At 44.0% G+C, this 7,500-nt stretch overlaps 1 protein-coding gene across 1 annotated transcript in view; it reads left to right on the forward strand.

Annotated features, from left to right (window-relative positions):
- Positions 1-7,500, forward strand: part of LOC107677928 (5-hydroxytryptamine receptor 3A-like) — a 57,768-nt gene that overhangs the window by 26,883 nt on the left and 23,385 nt on the right. The gene's annotated exons all lie outside the window — the stretch shown is intronic.

Consider the following 7,500-nt stretch of genomic DNA (forward strand, 5'->3'; position numbering starts at 1 on the left):
GGTCGAAGGCTTCTAGCGGAAGGCGGTTCTGCGGACCGTCATTCTCACTGGATAGTCTTCGTCTAAAACGTCCTGACGCCTAAGGCCTAGGACTTCTTGTCGCCACGTAACGCTAGCGACGGATGCGTCCCTCATTAGTTGGAGAGCGCCATTAGTGGTCGCCATCTCAGTGGCACATCAATTGGCATGTTTCTAGCTTTGAAACACTTTCTCCCGGACCTAAGAGATCACCATGTGTTGGTTCGCATCGACAACACAGCGGTGGTCTCTTATATCAACCACCAGGGAGGTCTGCGTTCACGCCCCCTTTACAGGCTGGCACACCAGATCCTTGTGTGGGCCCAAGGGAAGCTCCTTTTTCTGAGAGCAGTTTACATCCCTGGGCATCTCAATATGAGAGCAGACATCCTGTCGAGGCAGGGGCCGAGGCCCGGGGAATGGAGGCTTCACCCCGAGGTGGTGAAGTAGATTTGGAGACTTTTTGGCCACGCTCAGGTGGACCTGTTTGCGACTCAGACGACATCACACTGTCCCCTCTGGTTCTCTCTGATTCATCCAGCTCCTCTCGGACTGGACGCTATGGTGCAGACTTGGCTTCGTCTGTACGCTTTTTGCCCGATTTCTCTGCTCCCGGGAGTTCTAGAGAGAGTGCGCCGGGACGGGGTCCGTCTGCTGCTAGTAGCCCTGTTCTGGCCGGGCCGAGTATGGTTCTCGGACCTTATTTCCCTTCTCGACGGCTCTCCATGGGAGATTCCCGTCAGGAGGGATCTCCTCTCACAGGTGGAGGGCATGATATTCCACCCCCGCCCGGAGCTGTGGAAGTTATGAGTGTGGACCCCTGAGGGGGCACAACTCGTAGCTTCCGGTCTCTCAACTGAGGTTGTTGAGACCATCCTCCAATCCAGAGCTCCCTCTATGAGGAAACTGTATGCCCTGAAGTGGAAGCTTTTCACTTCTTGGTGCGGAGACCGCCAGCTCGACCCAGCTAACTGCCCAGTTGGTACAGTTCTGGAGTTCCTGCAGGCCCGTTTTTCCGCAGGGTTGACCCACTCCATCCTAAAGGTCTACGTGGCGGCCGTGGCGGTCCCCCTAAGAGAGGTCTTCCTGCTACAAAACAGACCCTCGGTCGGTGTATAGTGAATGCCATTTCCATTTCTTATGAGTCCTCTGATCTTCCCTCGCCTCTGGGAGTCAAGGCTCACTCAACTAGGAGTGTGGCGTCCTCAAAGGCCTTTCTAGCAGGTGTGTCTATGCAGGACATCTGCAATGCTGCGGGTTGGTCTATGCCCCTCACGTTTGTCAGGTTCTATGGCCTAGATATGCTAGCCACTCCAGGCTCGTCTGTTCTCTCGCCCTAGCTTCCACACTGGGCAGGGATTTGTAAGTCTGGCGGCGTGGGCATACTCGTTCCCATAGCATTCGACGCAGCTCCAGTTCCTGAAGGGGAACGTCTCCAGGTTACGCATGTAACCATGGTTCCCCGAACGCTGCATCTCAGTGCCATACTTCCGGCATCCCTGCAAGCACTTGCTTCATTCCTAGAAGCTGACGCTGGTTCCACCGCACATGCTTTTATAGCTTCCTGGTCATTACGTCACCCGCCCGTGATGTCTCGCCCTTCTATTGGACTGATTACACATGTGATTCAGAGCGTGGTCATGCTGAAGGCGTTCCAATAGCATTCGACGCAGCGTCTACTTCCCTTCGGGGAACCATGGTTACATGCGTAACCTGGAGACGTTTTCTTTAAAAAAATTTTTAAAAAAAACTAACACTTGCTTCTCTAATCTTTTGTATTCTATCTTTGTTTTCTTTTTATTTATTATACAATTAACAAAAGCAAAAAAAGCCTCTAACACTATCTTGCTCTATTCTTTTTCTATTCTATCTGTTTTCTTTTTATTTATTATATGATATAAAAAAAAACTTGCGATGTGTACTGCATTAAGCTAACTGAGACTTGTTATAGCACTTGCATATCATTGCTCTTTTTTGCTTTATTTTGATTGCTTCCATTGTCCTCAATTGTATTTGTATCATTGCTTTGGATAAAAGCATCTGCTAAATGTCTAAATGTAAATGTAATCTAAATGTCTAGGACAAATACAAAGTGTTCAGATCACTGTGTTAACTGTTTTGAGAGCAATGACCTAAGTTTGGAGAAATGTGTCAAATTGATTGAGAAAAACTAATTCTCACTAAGAATTTTTGTAGACATCTAACAGAAATAAAATCAAACTTTAATAAGTGAAGCAGGTAATGCTGTTTGTGGAGTTGTTTAAATCTCTCAAGATCTCAGCAGAAAATGTTTAAAGTTTCTTTTTATTTCAGTTGATTTCATCTAAGGCTGTGGCTGGAAGTCAGCTGTGGTTGTTGTGTTGCTCTTTTTTCTGTTCTTATTATTTCTCTTTCATTCAGTGATTCTGTTTGATAACAGCAGAAAACAAACATACATTACAATAAATTCAGGTCCCAGTTCATGTGCGGGAAGTTTGAAGGGAATGTCTTTGGCTGACAACCAAACCTTCTGACCACACACGTGAAGTGGAGGCTTAGAATGGTGATGGTCCGCCGATGCCTTGTTCCTCTTGCTAGTCCAAGAAAGGGATTCTCTGACGAGCCTCCACATATGAAGGCAGCTCTGAACAAATGCATGCGTGGATGGAACAATGGTGTCAGGTGCTTGTGAGGGAAATAATGAGGGCTTGTAGCCTAGACAGCACTGGAAGGGTGATAATCCCATAGACAAGACTGGGAGTGAGTTGTGTGCGTACTTGACCATGGAACTCCAAGTCAACGGCTCTGCCGACGCCACACAGCGCAGGACCATTTCCAAGTCCTGATTTGCTCAGTCGGCCTGACCATTGGTCTGAGGATGGTACCCGAAGGACAGACTCACATTCGCCCCCAGATGTCGACAGAATTCTATCCAAAATCTAGATACAAACTGGGGACCCCTGTCAGAAATCACAACCACTGGGAGGCCATGAATGCGGAAGACATGATCTTAGAGAATAGCCGCTGTCTCACTCGCTGAAGGCAATTTGTGGAGGGCGATGAAATGAACCGCATTCGAGAACCTGTCTACAAAGGTGAGGACCACGGTATTGCCACAAGACGGGTGTAGGCCCGTGACAAATTCCATGGCTATGTGTAACCAGGGTCTCGAAGAGATTGACAGTGGCAGGAGTAGTCCTGCTGGGGGTTTACTCGAGCCCTTGCCCACCACACACACCGGACTGTCTGACACGAACTCTCGGGTGTCCTGTGCCATCGACGGCCACCAGAAACACTGCCTGATCAACAAACATGATCGAGCCGCTCCCAGGTGGCAAGCTAGGCTGGATGAGTGGCCCCACTGAAGAACGCTTGTTCAGACCGACTTTGGCACGAACAGCAGACTCTCTGGCATGTCGTGGGGATAGTAACACCCTGTGTAATGCCTCACAGACCTTGGCTTCCACCTCCCAGGTGAGCATCGCAACCACCTGTTTGGAAGGCATGATGGTCACGGGAGAGGTGGGTCTGGCCTCTACCGCAAAAATGTGTGAAAGCGCATCAGGTTTACTGTTCTTGCCACCCAGGCGATACGAGATGTTAAAGTTAAACTGGCTGAAGAATAGTGCCCAGCAAGCCTGTCGAGAATTTAGTCTCTTGGCGAAATGAATGTATTCTAAGTTCTTATGGTCGGTCCAAACTAAAAATGGAACCCCCGCACCTTCCAACTAGTGACACCACTCCTCCAGATCCAACTTAACAGCCTTTAACTTCCTATTCCCGATATCATAATTCCATTCCAAAGGGGTGAGACGAAGATTAAAAAAGGCGCATGGGTGTATTCTGTTGTCCGAAGATGATCTCTGGGACAATATTTCCCCCACTCCTAGCTCTGACGCATCCACCTCCACAATGAAATTATGAGACGGGTTGGGGCTGATGAGAATAGGAGCCAAAACAAGTTTTGCAACAATAGGAGCCTGTTTAAGTTTTCAAACGCCTCCTGAGCCTGCATTGACCAACAGGAATGCATTCGTGTGGAGATTTGTCAGCGGCAGGGCAACCTGACTAAAATTCAGAATTAATCGTCTGTAAAAATTGGCGAACCCCAGAAATCGCTGGACCGCCTTACGACTGTCTGGGGTGGGCCAATCAGCAACAGCTTTTACTTTGGCAGGATCCATTCATATGCCTTCGGGTGACAGAATGAAACCCAGGAATGGAATCAACCGTGAAACTTCTCCACCTTAGCAAATGAATGATTCTTGAGCAGCCGCTGTAACACTCACCTGACATGCTGGACATTGTCGCACTCACTGAATGAGAGGACCAAAACAAACAACAGAAAATTACCTATGACACAAAAACAAAGATAGGGTACAACGGGGCTAAAGGCACACCTTAAGAAAAAATGTGCTATTCACTGCGCCTAAAATGTATAATTGCAGAAAAATATATATGTTTGTATTTAATATTAATGGAGCAAAATAGTTTGTGTGAAAATAAATAATTCAAGTTGTTTATTTTGTTTAAAAATCTTATAAATGTATGAGGTATCAAGGGGGGCCTTTTACACCGTGTGTGGGGCAAAATCTCACCAGCATGGGGCAAAAGACACATAGTATTGATACAAATACTTTAGCTAAAATAATGTTTTAAAAGATAATGTCTAAGTTAATACTTGTTCAAAACAATCACTTTAGTAAAGTTTTTACTATTTTCTGCTTAATTTGAAAAATAAAAGAATTAATTTTTGTTCAATAAATATACTGTCATTAAAATATGTTAATATAAAAAATATATTTTAAAATACAGAAACAAAATCATTTTAATAAGTAAAGATTCTGAAAGCATTGAAGGAGATCCAATAATAATTAAATATATATTTACAGTAGTAACAAAAAAATATATTTTATTATATGATATGATTAATATTATGTTTTTAAACATGATGGTTTTATTCTAAACATGGTGATTATATCTAATATGGACACCCAACATAATATATGATATTTATCATCTGAATCTAACCATGTCATGTCAACAAATGGAAAAGTCAGCTGTCTATTGATTATCATGTTAATTACTGTGCCTTTAGCCCCAACAGCAGGGGCGCTTTTTACCCCAAATACCATACTTTTACATATTCTTTCGTTATTTAAAATCTGTTGCTTTAATTATCTTAAACAAAACTGAAAATTGTTAAGACCTTTGTCTCAAAATATATGCATTCATTTTAGTGATTCTAATTTGCTACTTAATTCTACAACATTTAAAAAAAAAAACATAAAATATTAGAACAAGTAAGCACAGAATCAACTTTGCGCTGCTGCTGCGTGATGGCATCATGGATCAGACAAATATACACATACATCTTGAAAAGCAAATGTTTTGGAAAGTGCTACGCCACGTTTTTGTGCCATCTAGTGGTTTAGATGAAAATAATATCAAAGGCGCCTTTTACCCCAGGGAGGCTCTAGTCCCGTTGTACCCTACTCTGTAAAAAAAAAAAACTTATTTTACTGTTAAAAATAGAAGTCAATTTGACTTTATGAAAGATTGTTGCACTTATAATAAAATAATTGTGTGAACTCAGAGAATGATTGATGAAATTCAGTTAGGTTATTTATGTTATTGAATATGAGGGAGATATGTTAGTGTTTAATGTTCTTTTAGAGTTTATGACTTTTGTGGTTTACCGTTGTGCTGAAGAGTAGAGTTTGTTTATGTCAAGGACTGATCAAAATCGCTGTTTTGTTTAAATGTTGGTAACTGTAGTTTCAGTAATGCTCATGCATGTGTGCTATTGCTATCTAATGGTTAACTCAAGAGATTAATTCAGATGAGTTTTAGATACATTAAGTATTTGAGCAGTGTTTATTTTAAATTTATATTAAGAAATGTGGATGCAAATTAAATAAGTTCACAGTTGTATTATTTCCAATGCTGTGTTCGCCACATTAGATGCCCTTGCACCCAAGAAAACCATTGCTGTTATAGCAGACAAAGTAATTATCCCCTTCGCTGTAGTGCAGGTGTCAGGCTCCTCGCTGCTGAGGTCATGCTTGGGAAGCCATACCAGGTATATCGAGTCGGGTCCTGCAGACAGTAGTATGAGGTTACTCTCTCTTAATTTGCTCGTAGACCTCCCAGCTTCAATGGTGTGATCCAAACTTTGGTACAGGACAATGATGCATAGGTTCTCTGATCTGAAAGGCAGAGTCTGCTTGCAAAAGGCACTGTGAAAATTATTCTACCAGCGAACAGCTTGTCAGGCTTTTTCAGCTGCTACTTTTGGATTGTCTTTGGCCCCATGCACTTTTATAAAGTGCGTGGACGTGGCTCTTTTCCCTCTGAGACAGATGGGAATCCGCATTATGAATTACAGATCGGAGCAGGAACTTCTTGATCACAGGTTATTGCTGCTCAGCCACCTGGAGTGCCTTGGGCTCAAAATCAATTTGCCCAAGAGCTTTCTGTTTCCCAGCCAGCAGGTCGCCTTCTTGGGAACAGTTTTCGGTTTGACCCAGATGCGGGCCTGACTTATGCCAAAAAGCTCACCGACAATTCAGCGGCGCCGTTCTCATTGGGGGCTTCTCACCCCCTTCAAGGTTTTCCAGAGGATGCTAGGCCTCGTATCAACTGCCTCCTCGTTGATTACTGTGGGCCTGCTTCACATATGGGCCCTCCAATACCTATACCCTTTACAAAACAAAAAAAAAGTGGTTAGTGGTGTCGTTCATATTGGGGGCTTCTCACCCTCTCAAGGTTTTCCAGAGGATGCTCAGCCTCATGTCGACCGTCTTCTCTGTGATTCCTATGAGTCTGCTTCACATGCTGTTCCTCTGATTCTGGCTCAAAGCCCGTGCACCTTCCCACACTTGGTGCCTGGGACGCTTTGCCTGAAGGTGACCAAGCGCTGCACAAGAGCTGTGGCCCCTTGGAAAGCCTTTTGCCTGTATCAGACAGGCGTTTCATTGGGACTGACTTCTACAAGGAAGGCAGTCACTATAGATGCCTCCAACTCATTCAGGTATAGCAACCAGCCCTGTTTCACCAGTCCTTATCCAATCAGCATAACTATTCAAAGACTGGGGCAGGGGCACCAAGAGCCTTTACAGACAAAAGGTGAGAGTCACAGTAATTTGGCACATTTGACTTAAGAGAACAGGAACTGGCAGGAACCGCTAGCTATAAATTTTGTTTAACAGAATTGTTCATCTAGGGTGACCATACGTGCCATTTTTCCCAGACGCATCCTGGCCAGGATTTCTATATTGCCTAAAATATCTAGGGGTTGGCTTTGTTTGCGTGTGCAGACCGAACGGTGTATGACATCGGTTCCTTATGTTTTCGAAATGCTCTCGAGGTACTTTGAATCAAAGCAATATAGAAATCCTGGCCAGGATTTTCTTATTGTCCGGGAAAAATGGCACGTATGGTCACCCTAGTTCATCTGATATCATCATCTTTATCATAAATGCTAAATGCAATGTATTTAAC

This window comes from Sinocyclocheilus anshuiensis, unplaced genomic scaffold (assembly GCF_001515605.1).
Source record: "Sinocyclocheilus anshuiensis isolate Anshui unplaced genomic scaffold, SAMN03320099.WGS_v1.1 scaffold173, whole genome shotgun sequence".
NCBI lineage: Eukaryota > Metazoa > Chordata > Actinopteri > Cypriniformes > Cyprinidae > Sinocyclocheilus > Sinocyclocheilus anshuiensis.